Source organism: Argopecten irradians, chromosome 16, assembly GCF_041381155.1.
Source record: "Argopecten irradians isolate NY chromosome 16, Ai_NY, whole genome shotgun sequence".
Taxonomy (NCBI): Eukaryota; Metazoa; Mollusca; class Bivalvia; order Pectinida; family Pectinidae; genus Argopecten; species Argopecten irradians.
In genome coordinates, this window is record NC_091149.1 from 7,313,676 (window position 1) to 7,328,102 (window position 14,427).

A 14,427-nucleotide genomic window follows, 5' to 3' on the forward strand; every position below is an offset into this window, starting at 1 on the left:
AAAAAAAGCGAGGGGGGGAGCAGGTGCAAAAGACAGGAAGATTGAGTTAGAGAATAGAGACGATATGGAGGCAAGCGAGAAGGTCGTGGGCGCGTGGCAAGTAGGACTACTGTAGATGAATGAGAAAGCTTAGAGAAAAATACCATATCCGGTAAAGGGAGTGAGTGGAGAGATGGGAGTTAGGCTAGAGCAAAGTGCGAAAGCTAAAGTAAGCTATGTGAGAGTCATGAAGTCATCATCTTTCTTACAATAATTCACATTACGCTAATATTCAATTTTAATACAATCATGCGGAAAGAAGAATTTTTTTTAATTGTTGTAAATATCCATTGTCTCACTTTTTCCATATTTGCTAAAGATATTCTTCTTTCAGTGTCATCATTTTTTTTTATTATTATCTGTTTTCACCATTGTTTCAAATACACTGTATTTAATTTCTGAGCGAGTCATGAACCAAAAACATTACATACAATTATAATTAACAAGATTGATTTCATGCGCACACACAATCTATATTTGTACATCAAGTGCCATTGCCCTATATTCTACCAAACAGTCCATATGAAAGGAAAAAAGGCTACGACACTCAAAACTTATACATAGAAAGTAAAAAAAAAATAAAAAAATAACCTTTTTCAAGTATGAATACTAAATGCCATATTTTGCATGATAGTATTACAAACATGTACATGCAAATTAGCATGTCTCTTTTTCTGATGTATATATTTCTAGTCACAATGCAGTCTATACAAATAAACCGTATGAAAATCCCTTTAGAAAAGAAATATGTTCTGAAAATTGAAGTATAAAATATGTATATCCAAATATATATTGAATTAATAAGTGTTGACATTACATCGACAGTTGTTCATGTATCAGGTTTAAATTACGAATCGCCGCAACCAAGTTTGTTTTTGTTTGAATTTCTGTTTTTATACCATAGGCAAGGACCCTGATCCGGGATGACATTTTATACACAATACCGCTAACAGATGAAATATCGCCCATATAATTTCTATAACAAGGGACAGTCAAAATTAATGACACCGAATTTTGAAAAGATGAACGAAAATCGGTGTCAAAGAAGATATAGTTCTGTCAGATTGTATTACGCATACACCTGAATTATCTTATCATTTATAAGGACAAACTATACACAGGAGAAGGTACATTATGTTGAGATGTGTTGGGTTTTAAACAAGATCCGAGATGACCTAGTACTCACCATAGCTACTCTATGGCTGAAATGTCTCTCTATACCTTATTTAGTGTAAATATTAATGTTAGACAGAAAATTATGCATGTTGTAGGACAAGAATGCAAATCTTAGTTTTATTTCAGAGATGTCCAGCTTGCATAATCAATAGGATGGTTATGCTAGTCTGACTTAAGGGTATGATCAAAAGTTGAACAAGATTAATTTCCTACCTTGAGGGAAGATTAATTCCCTACCTTAAGGGAAGGACAGGGTAATCTCTTCCCTAGGAGGATATCCATCACTGTCTAATCCGAGGCTCCCCGAGGGTTAGACTGTCTTGAATCTCCTCTGTGTAGAGATTTCCCTGTCCTATCCTCAAGGTAGGAAATGATCCTTTTTATACCCCTGTAATTTTCCCCGAAGATCTTAAAAAATAATACATACAATTTGAAAAAAGGCAAATACTTATTTACTAACTGTATCAGATTCGATTAGATTATAAGATTTTTTATTTTTCTCTCTCATCTACTTAATTAAACTTGTTGCACTGTAACAAACATGAATCTAAATCGTTTTGAAATATTCGACATCAATGAAAGTTTAACACATATAATATCTAAACCATTTTTATAGTCTTTTTTTCTGGGTAAACATCAACGAAATATGTGAAGGCATATGAACTTCCGATTGCGACGATCATTAGGTCAAAGTTCATTGTATACAATACAATTAAATAGCGTAATGATGATTCACACATTAGATTGCAGCAGTTGTCGTGCGAATGAATTTACGATGTCCAATATCTCGTTATAGTAATATTGTACGTATTGTATGCATGGGTGATACAAAAGTATATCGGGTAAACACCCGGTCTACAATGTAGTCCAATACCGAATGCTTGACGATAAACTAGTATTTGAAAATATAGGAATCAGTTGAGGGATTTCAATGATTTTTAATAATAAATAGCGATTGCAAACAATATTGAAATTCATTGAAGCTCTTCGATGTGTTCTAGCGGTAAGAAAAACAGAAGAATATACCAAATGAATATCAATTTGAGGGTTCTCTGTACAGTCCAATGAACAACCAGGGGACATAATGTTTAAATACCTTGGGCTCGGTACGTGACCCGAGATGACCTATTGTGCAATTTATCTCTATGATGACCATACAACTGTAGATATATCAGATATTAGCTGTGAATAAATAATTGTTAAAAATGTAGCGTGCCCATTGGAACTGTTTAACTCTTTTTCGCTTTAACTGTATTGATATAATGCATATAACTGTAAAAATTGTAGGTTGTTGAAACCCATACAACTAGCATACAAACAGCAGCTCGAACGTGGTCATAATTTAGTAAATGGTAGATTGTTTATTCAGCCAACTACAGCCTTTCTATTTCTATTCATATTTAGTTTTTCGAGTGCAGTATTACAGCTCTTTTATATAATTAAAGTCATCACATACGGAGTTTTACATGGTAAATGTGCAATCATATTTGGATACATACTTGTGTATAATATGCACCAAATCAATTATAAAGGGAGATTAATGCGGTGTTTTAAAATATACAGAACACATACCGCTAAATGCAGTTTATTTACAGTGCAGGTAGACTGTGGTTATTTAAATACAAAATGTACATCGGATGTCGATTAATTAGATAACGCCCAGGTAAGGTGTTTTATCACACAACCAATGTGACACCAGTGAGATGTTTTGTTTGCAAACATTGATCAAAACAACAAACTTAAACCATATGATTAGGCCTTGGGGGAAGGATATGTTAATATTTATGGGTATAAGTTCGATATTTTGATCATAGTTTCTGCTTGCATTGGCATAATTACATCGTATTTAACAAGAATGGACATTTTGACAGGCATATATCTTATGTAGGGTCGAGTTTCCCCTAACTATATCCGCAAACTAAGACACTAGAACATCTTAGACTATGAAACCACTCAAATGAATATCCTTTGTGACAACTATATGTCTGTTGGATTCCCCAATTTCCCTCCGATGACTTTCTATTTCACATGTATGTAGTTTTATCTTAAACTCTCTTTACCCCAACACCAGACAGATAATGTAAATCACAACTACCTGGTCGAGCCAGTGATTAACTTAAATCATCATAATGAAAATGAATAATTAAATTATACATTTCACTTTCCATACCACCGATCCATCCGACATGCATTCTGGATATTTAAATATTTTACAATTGACTGTCATATATATTAATGACAGTTATATGAGACACCATAAAGTATGTTTACATTGGTTACCGAGGACAAGAAGGGGTACTTCATATTGGGAAAATGAGTGGGATAGATAACAGACATGTATGAGCCTAAGTTACCGGAGAATTCGTATATATTCTGAACGCGATACCGACACGTATGTATCTATGGAAGCATAAGACGACTGTGTATGTACGTTTTGCTGATTCTAGTTTGGGTACGTATCCTCACGGTATTAGTTATCATCGAGGATGTGCGGACTAGTGCGGACTAGTCCAAGAACAATTTATCATATATAATTTCGCTGTTAGAAGGATAGCAACAGATATATCATAATGATAAAAACTATTGTGTTATATTATCATGATTGGGATTAATGCTGTACATACCGAAGCTTATTTCAATATTAACAAGGTGTTTGTCGGCTATGTAGGAAAGCTGGTTATGTAACGATTATCGATGATGTACCCAGCCGACCATGACGTGTCCCCTTTGTGTTCGTAGCAAGGCGTTTAGCATTACCTACCGACGGGAAAGATCACCTAATTCTTTGATGGAGAAACGGATATCAGCTGACTGTTTTTATCTGTTGGAATATTTGACGACTTCACAGAGAGAATGTGGCAAATTTTGATGGCGTAAGAAAACATGAGTTTGTTTACATGGGTTGTTTCCAGAACGATTATTTCATTATGTGTGGACATCTCTATTGACAATTGTTTATCAAAATATAAATAAGGTTTGTAGAAGACTTGATTATAACATTAATGACGTAATTATAACTGTGTAAACGAAGCATGAATGTAAAAATAAACAACATGTATAAAATTCTTAAAGAAATAAGTTACTCTTCATCACACCGCTTCTAATTTACTCAATCACTCATGCGGTATTTTAATACGTTATCGATTTCGTCAATATGGCGGCAGCCAAAATGCCTGTCCGATTGAAAGGACAGACTACATGTGGACACCACAAAGGAAAGCAATTGGATTTTTACTGTGAGCAATGTAAGGAACCGGTGTGTGCGAAGTGCGTAACGTATCTGCACAAAGGACACATGTGTTTTGTGATCTCAGTGAAATCACACCACAGAAAAAAGAGAGGATCAGAAACTTTATTGATAAAACTGAACAAAACGTACTTCAGGACATCGGGAAGTACATCGCCTCTGCTAACAATCTTCTTAAAGAAAACGACAGTACATTTAACAATCTCTCAAATGATCTGAAAGTGCAAACTGAAAAATTGAAACAAGACCTCGACAAACTTACAACAGAGACACTCGCACTTTATCAGAAAATGAGAGAGGATAATACTAAGCTCATACATAATTACAGACAGGACCTAGATATATACGAAAAACAACTAAAACGTCAAATGCAGGATTGTAAGAAAGTACTTCAGCAAGGCTCCCCTATTGAAATCAACGACACCGAGTGTGAAGAAGATACCCGATTAGACATTCCTGTGAAACCTGTGTTACTTACTGTCAGTTTCACTCCAAACAAAAATCCCCGTAAACACTTGGAACTAGCCCTGGGTACATTCGTCGACTCAGGACAAACGCCAACATTAGCAGTTAAGGGTCGATCAGTGTCCCCATCGCACGGTCAGGGACAATCTTCTACACACAAACAGTCAAGTGATACAAGGAAGAAAGCTGTGACTAGGACCAAACTACTGACAGAGGCCAAGGTGGTGGAGGAGTGGACGTCTCCATGTCACATTGATTCTATATGTCCGGGCCTGGACCACCGGGCCTGGACCAGTAGTAAGTACAGTAAAACATTAACTCTCCTGGACAGGAAGCGTAGAGTTATACAAGAGGTAAAAGACAAGGCTTACATCACTGACATCAGTCTATCACCTAGAACACAGAAACTGTGGGCCTGTGATGGATACAACAACATCCTAAATATGGCATCAGGGCAATTATCAGTAATATTCAGAACAAAGGATCAGTCCGAATGTATTTGTGTTACAGCAGACAACCATATCATTATAGGCATGCCCAAACACGTCACTAAATACACCACAAAAGGTCAGATAGTGCTAACTACAAAGGCTGCAGGGACTGGGAAACCATTAGTGTGTTCACCAAGGAGGATCACAGAGTGTCCTATCACTAACAATGTCGCAGTGATTGATGCTGGTGATATAGATGATGGTGGTGATGGTAACAAACACGTTGTTGTCATGAAATCTGACTTCCGACAAATATTTTTGTACAGTGGTGATATTCCCAGTAAATATAAAGAATCATCACAATCTCCTGATGAACCTTTTCAAACCCTGGGTATAGTGTATGATAATCAGGGTAACATCATCATAACAGACTATGACATGATAATTCGCCTTAGTGGTGATGGTGAGGTACTTAATACCCTGTACACAGACACAGTCGGGGTATGGGATGTAGGTTTGAGTAGGCAGGGCGTCCTTTGGACTGTTAACATGAAAAACAATGTAAAACTCTTAAAATACAATACTACAAGTTAACAGAGGAAAACCGAAGATCTGATGAAGTGAACTTTACGACAATGATTTGTAAACCGTCATGAAACCGTGTGTTTCTACATCGTGTGCCAATTGTGGTTAAATTACACTGCAGCCATTACTGATATTAAATATAAATCTCCTACAGTACAACATTGACACAGATAAATGACGTAGTGCACTTCGAGGACATAACGCGGTAGAGTTACCAGGACAAGCGTGTGTTAAGTGTGATAGAACTCGGGATCTTACACATAGACACAGACATGGACTGTAGGTTTGGGTAACAGTTGTATAACCTAGACATATCGTACTCACAATACGTTACCACGGCACGTGGTATTTGTGAACGGGTCTGTGTCTATGTCAGTGTTTGTTAACAGCAATGATAAACTAGAATATAGCGAAAAAAACCTGAATATAAAGTGCTGATACCGAAGTGACGATTACTAAATAACAGTTAATGAATGTTGATTTACCTGTCACCATCTGTGTTTAACTTGTATCAATGAAAATCATAAACTAACAGAACAATGCCGGTCCCGTCACGGTGACTCTCCATTTTGAATTTAAGCGGGAGACAACCATATCACACAGGTTAGACATTACCTTTCCGTAGCAGACGACTTTTCCAATCATTCTGTTTATCAATATATCAATCTATAGTTATTGATCTATTGAATTTATTGTAAATGTTTCATTTTTCATTTGGTTTGATTTGGTGATAAGATACTTATTTCTGATATAAATACATGTATGACAATTAAAATATTTGCGTTTTTATTAGTTGTATTCTAATGACAAACTATTTTTTTGTATCTCGCGTTGTAGGCTTGTCCGCTCAGAAAGACTTCCGATCTATCTCTTTAGAGAACAGGTCATGAAATTTCCTAATTCTGTTCGGCAATAATCGTAACTTCCATGGCGACAAGTTTTAAATGAAGGCATGTTTACAAGTATCAACTTTCAATAACTGCTTTACCAAAGTTATTTAGAAGTCATTATCATATTCTTTGATATAACTTAATTTCAACTACATATCTGTACACTTTTTGTTTATAGTAACGTATAGTGTGGTTTTAATTGCCCTTCATAATACAGCGCATCGTGTGCCGTTAACACCAGGACTAAAATATCTGCATTATGTCATCATGGTATGTAAGACAGATAATTCTCACAGTCAAAGATTTTTGTTACTAATACTGGGACTGTTGTTTGGTTTCATAATAAAGGCCAAAATATAACATTTCACAGATATTAGTATTACCTGACTCTCAAAGTGTTTCTGAATTTCTTCATGAAAATGTGAATGTTGTTAATAATTGGTATATTACCAGCTGTGAAACAGTAGCACTTGTGATGTGAGACATATCATGCTTCGTTAAAAATGTAAAACGCAAATAGATTTAAATACCTCAATAAATTTTCATTCTTGATATCAAATCACTCAGCAAAATGCTTTACATTTACACGACGTTGTGTGTAGTTTTGAATAGTGCCTTATACATATCTAATACTACTCATTGCATATAAACACAAGGTGTTTAGATACTACAGGTAAGAACTATGATCCGGGTTGACCTTTTATACATAACACTGCTTTGTCAACAGATGAGAATACGCCCATAGAATGTCGTGACCCGTGATGCCAATTTTGTAAAATTGTGTCTATTTAGACAGATTTGATAACGTCCATATATCCATATATAGATTATTTCAAGATTCAAAAGGAGAGCTTCACCACATACAAAAAATATTGTGAAAAAGAAGATATACATAATTCAGATCGTGTGTCACATGTACAGGTATTGACTTATCATTTACAATGACAAACGCAATTCGATACACAGCGGGAGGTACTTAATGTTGAGATATGTTAGGCTTCAAACGTGACCCAATATAACCTATTAGCATATCTTCTCTGTGGCTGAATGTCATTCTATACCTTGTATAATGTAAATATTCGTATTTGACAGATTATTATATATGGTGTTTGCTCACAGTGAACTTCTAAATCAGGTTTTTTATTATTAAATATAAATCGAGATGTTAACCTTGTAATATCAATAGAGATTCATAATATGTAGCTTTACAGGTCACTGCGGATGAACGTGTTCATAGTTGTCTGTCTTAGTATATGATAACATCAACGGAGTACCATTTCAACAGAAATAGTGCATATGATATATTGTGTTTAGTAATTATGACATATCAAAGAAACACAATTTAACAAAGGCTCACAATTTATTGAATATAGACTCGTGAACTATCCGAACCTGGAAGACACGATCTACGGCACCCAATCGCCTTGCCAAACATACCTGTGCATTTTACCACCGCGCCATATCCATGTCCCCCAAAATGACGTTTCAATGACGAAGTGTATATATATATATATACATCATTAAACACAGAAAAAAAATGTATTATTACATGTATTCGATTGCAATATGTCAACACGACGCTAATTTGTGGTCCGAATTATTTGTAGCCACGGTGTATTAAAAGACATATTGAATTCTCATTTCCAAAATATTTTTTGATCAAAAGATTCAATTTGGATTAGGCAGCAGATATATTGAATGGGTAAAATAATACCGAGTACATCGTATTAAAACATGCGACTTACAATACTGATTGTCGTTGATATAGTAACTGAATAAATAAAGCAATTGTGGGATGTTATTAATTTAATTAAGTAACAGTAAACAGCGAATGCAAGTAAAATTCATTAAAGTAATTCGACAGATGTTCGAGCGATAAGCTAAACAGAAGTATATGTAAAAGGAATATTAAATTGAGTTAATTACAGATTTCATGGTATGGTATCATGTACACTGCCAAACGTGAGCCAATACACAACTGCAGGAACGTAATGTTTAAATACCTTGAGCTCGGTACTTGATCCGAGATGACCTACTGTACAGTATATCTCCGCTACTATGATGACTACACAGCTGTAGGTATATCAGAAAACGGCTGGGGATAGATAATTGTGAAATGTTTAGTGCGACCATTGAAACTGTTTAACTTTGAATATTTACATTTCCGTTTTCACCTTCTTATATAACCTTACTAACCGGGCAATCGTTTACACTTCCGTAACGCAGGGGGCTGCTGCACAAGAACACAAACCGAAACACTGACTTCCGTTTATGTGAATACCGGTTAGGCCAAAATATATGCCATGACAAAGGTTTTATCTCAACATCAGTTTGAATGCAATGGAAAGCATAGTGTTAATATTAAAAACATAAAAAAAATGAAAACATATGGAATAAATGGATTAAAAACGCTTAAGTTATTGTGGAACTATATTTTATTTACTCCCGGAACTTGACACATTTTCCCGCCAAATTGGAGCCAGATGTTTCGCGATTCCATCAATTACTCAGCTGTTCCATCAGTCGTATAACGTTGAAAAAAACAAGTTTTATTTCACCGGGACACTAAATTTAAATGAAATGGTCGGTCGAAATGTAAATATAAGGAATGTTTTTAATTTTTTGTTTGTTTACTGGTGTGTAAACTGCATTTTTTTGTACAGATATTTCAACATGACGCGCTGACGCGCGTAATTTAAAATATCTGTAAAAAAATGCAGTTTACACACCAGTAAACAACAAAATAAAAATCATTCCTTAATTACATAGACATGATCAATATAACAAAAATGATATAGTTTTGGGAAATCTTTACAACTATTGAACAACTAGCGGTTTGAACGTGGTTATTATTTTGGTACTGGTGGATTGCTTATCAGCCATCTCCAGCCTTTCTATAACTATAGCTGTAAGCATGCAATGAGTATATTACTACCCATGTAATACAATCTCGTCAACAATACTATGCCACTATAACGTTTTACGTATTTTTGTTTTTTTAGAAAATATGCTATTTGTAATATTAATAATTAATTACTGTACTACATGTTTTAGTTTGACATAGCGATTGCTCGTGATTCAATTAATTAGTTGAAGTGAACATTTTGGTGTGATTATTAAAATTCCTTTGCAAGTGGAATAATTCATGACGTGTGGATTTTCGTCTTTTTCACTTTGATCAGATCTCGTGATTATATCTTCTCGCTAATATAGCAGCAAGTGTGATCTGAAATATGTGAATATATAAATAATGATAATATAGTTTTAAAAACTGTAATATTATCACACCACAAAGAGTCAGAAAGCGAAAATGTTGACGTTAACAGTATGCCTATCGGTTTACATGTATACGGTTTAAGGTGAAATCATTCATATGGTTCTATCATAAAATGTTTGTGTTTTACGTTCAGGGTCATTTGTAATTACATCTTTCAATCCAATAACCCATTGATTATGTTTAATGCACAATCTAATTAATTTTCAGATATCCCTAAAATACCTTCTGCAGTGGCGACCTTAACGTCAATATTAAGTAGAAAGTTAAGGAATGTAATCGAACTGACATTGGATTGAGTGAAAATAGACATACAATGTGGTCACGTGTACCCCAGTATTAACATATATGGATTACGTATATTGCAATACAGCGATTGATCTTTGCGATGTAATCCAAGTGGACATTTTAGTATGATTATCGAAGTTTATGTAAAAGTTGAATAGTTTACAAAGTGACTGAAGTGGTAATTTCGATGCGATAATTGAAGTTCCTGTAAAAATAGGATTTTCGCCTGTTTCGCTTATTTCACCTTCGATTTTATCAATGCGGTAATATATTTCAATAATAAATTTTAATATTGGAATATATAAATAATTATTATGCATATTAACAGTTCGAATGTAGATATAAAACGTTCAATGATCACACCTTAAACAGAACACTGTCTTAACTTAAGTATCCACATAATGGATATGAAGAGTTTGCCTATCGGGTTATACAATTCCACGTTTTTAGGTAAAACATTCATTTGGTCCTGATCAGAAGATATGTTTACGATTTGTCTTGAGTTTTCTTACATAATTAGATTGATATTCAAACGCTAACAAGGAGGTGTATATTTCATTATGCTTTCAGATTGATAGCATATATCTTAAATAACTCATAATGTCTTCCAATTTTGAGCATTGCTTTTGATTAAATCATTGTTTGTTTTGAATATAATATTGTTATTGCAGGTAATGACCCATAGATAATTGTAAATAAATGATAACACCACTAAGTTTAATTAGCTATTTTTTTCATTTTTGTGAAGTAATACATAAGGTTGCCCTGACAAAATCATTTTATTACAATTTGCATAGCATTAGTATTTTAATTAAATTTGACATGTGGTATCGAAATATGTTACAATATTTTGCTGTAGACAAATTCAGATACAATATTTTGCTGTAGACAAATTCAGATAATCTTCAAATTTCGGCAAATTGTTATTACAATCATATAATTATAATGGATAATAATTTACGCATACCTTAGTAGCCATTTCCAACTTATTGATTTACATTTTTATTTTACATTATATCATACTCATGTAAATAAAAATATGAATTGACATGGTCGTTAATGTAGCATCAATTAAAAGTTATATTAGTAAACTCATACTAGAATTTTACAAAAGAAAAATGTACAGTTGTTATCATTTAAAACATGTATTCGAGTTGTGCTTCTGGTATCAATAAAATTAAAAAAAAAGTATTTACGTTTGTTTTCTTTTCGTTCTAATTGCTACATTTCTTTAAATAAGATCGTGTTTGTAAATGAATCGAATTGCAGCCAATTTACAGAAAGACTATTTTCTATTGATTAAAACAATACAATACCAGCTTGTATTTCCAGATATGTCCTGAATGATGATATTATGTCGAAGACATCTTCAGGTTTAAATTACGACTGGCTGTAATGACGTCCGTTTGTTTTTCGGTGTAATGTTTTAACTACTATAAGTCTATGTCCTATAAAGTGTTTTAATCTTTAGAGGATCAAAGTAGGAGATTGCCAAACGTCCTATCAAAGCTTCGATATTGTCACCCTAATAGTAAACGAGAAATAATATAATAATGAGCAAAAGAATCGTATACATTAAGTTAGATGATCGGGAATTATTAATCATCTTAACATATATTCACGAACGACGAATACGATAAACACGTAAAGGACCTCTTTCACGAACACTGGGAATTTGCCCACGAACCAATTTTATAAAAACTAAATGTTACATGTAGCAACATTAATGCAAACTCTTGAAATACGTTTAAAAAATTCAAAAGGTCCCAAGGGCATGTGCTATGGTCAAATTAAAGTTGGCCAGTAGAGGTGTATTACAGGGTTCCCTTTTTGATCCAAAAGGTATCGAAATAATGTTTTATGTCATCACACTGTATTATTTTCCGAAGAGTATAAATAATTAATTTTTATGATAGCACATTTTTTAAAACAGAAATGCTGAAATATTGGGTGTTATTTTCGGCCATGTGAATTATTAACAATAGTGATTCACCAACTTCCAGTTTGAGTGCACCAAAAATATTTTCTAAAAAGTTGGCTCATTACCTGAAGTAAATATTGTGAAAATTTCAGAAAAATTGTGGACCGGTAAATTTGTCGTTTAAAGGTCTTAGTGAGGCAAGGTCTATTTTTAGCAATATTACACTATGGTCGCACCACGGCCTTTTCAATCATAAAATTAAGAAAACAAAGAAAGTGATTTCTTATTCTTATTTAACATTCATTAGTTAAATTAAATATAAAGTAATATATGATTTCATGGCCTATATATTGTAGAATAATCAAAATATTGAATCACAATAAAAATATTTCGGAATTTTAGGGCATTATCATTCACTTTTCAAGCTAGATGATAATTGTAACTGGATTCTCAAAAATATTATTTTTATTTACAGCTGAAAGACATATTAGTCAATAGATCGATCACTGTCGGTAGGTGGTCAATAGATCGATCACTGTCGGTAGGTGGTCAATAGATCGATCACTGTCGGTAGGTGGTCAATAGATCGATCACTGTCGGTAGGTGGTCAATAGATCGATCACTGTCGGTAGGTGGTCAATAGATCGATCACTGTCGGTAGGTGGTCAATAGATCGATCACTGTCGGTAGGTGGTCAATAGATCGATCACTGTCGGTAGGTGGTCAATAGATCGATCACTGTCGGTAGGTGGTCAATAGATCGATCACTGTCGGTAGGTGGTCAATAGATCGATCACTGTCGGTAGGTGGTCAATAGATCGATCACTGTCGGTAGGTGGTCAATAGATCGATCACTGTCGGTAGGTGGTCAATAGATCGATCACTGTCGGTAGGTGGTCAATAGATCAATCACTGTCGGTAGGTGGTCAATAGATCGATCACTGTCAGTAGGTGGTCAATAGATCGATCACTGTCGGTAGGTGGTCAATAGATCAATCACTGTCGGTAGGTGGTCAATAGATCGATCACTGTCGGTAGGTGGTCAATAGATCGATCACTGTCGGTAGGTGGTCAATAGATCAATCACTGTCGGGAGGTGGTCAATAGATCGATCACTGTCAGTAGCTTAGATCGATCACTGTAGGTAGGTGGTTAATAGATCGATCACTGTTGTTAGGTGGTCAATAGATCGATCACTGTCGGTAGGTGGTCAATAGATCGACCACTGTTGGTAGGTGGTCAATAGATCGATCACTGTCGGTAGGTGTCAAAAGATCAATCACTGTCGGTAGGTGCCAATAGATCAATCACTGTCGGGAGGCGGTCAATAGATCGATCACTGTCAGTAGTTGGTCAATAGATCGATCACTGTCGGTAGTTGGTCAATAGATCGACCACTGTCGGTAGGTGGTCAATAGATCGACCACTGTCGGTAGGTGGTCAATAGATCGTTCACCGTCGGTAGGTCGTCAATAGATCGATCACTGTTAGTAGGTGATCACATTTTTGGATGGGAAATATTAAAAACATTGAAATTAAAACTCCGAATTACATGTAAATCACGTTTTCAGTTTTCATTTGCTTGAATCGTTTTCTTCGATTATCTTCTCTTGAAATACATGGTGTCTCCCGGGTGGGGAGCTCTGGCTTTGCTGCTATCATTAATTCGTCTAACATTCCTCTGACATTAGGTATCGTTGATGCTGTGAGTAATCCAGTCCCTAGATTTAGAGTTGCTAAAAATACCATATTCATCAATATCAAAAGGTTCCAGGTCACATCCGCAGTCTCCAATTTCTGGAAGTTCCAGGAGGAAATCACTGTGTATGTATTCCGCTATTTTCAGTAGCAGACGACAAATTCATCCAATATTTTTGAAAGAATTAAAAGTCGATATCTAAAATATATCACGCTTTTAGTATTATATTTATAATTCATAAACATTTATTTTGCTATTATTTTAATTAAAATAACAAAATTTGATTATTTTCAACTACTTCTCTTTGAATCTTGCATTGCGGTTTGCAATAACCCCTAGTTTGTATTAATACTCGTTTCGGATCATAGATACTGCCAATATCTTTCACGAGGGTTGATACATCCCTGTCCAC

At 34.6% G+C, this 14,427-nt stretch overlaps 1 protein-coding gene and 1 pseudogene across 1 annotated transcript in view; one reads left to right on the plus strand and one right to left on the minus strand.

Moving 5' to 3' along the window:
* Positions 1-14,427, minus strand: part of LOC138311156 (low-density lipoprotein receptor 2-like) — a 163,508-nt gene that overhangs the window by 91,960 nt on the left and 57,121 nt on the right. The gene's annotated exons all lie outside the window — the stretch shown is intronic.
* LOC138310758 (uncharacterized) lies at positions 3,720-5,952 on the plus strand (annotated as a pseudogene).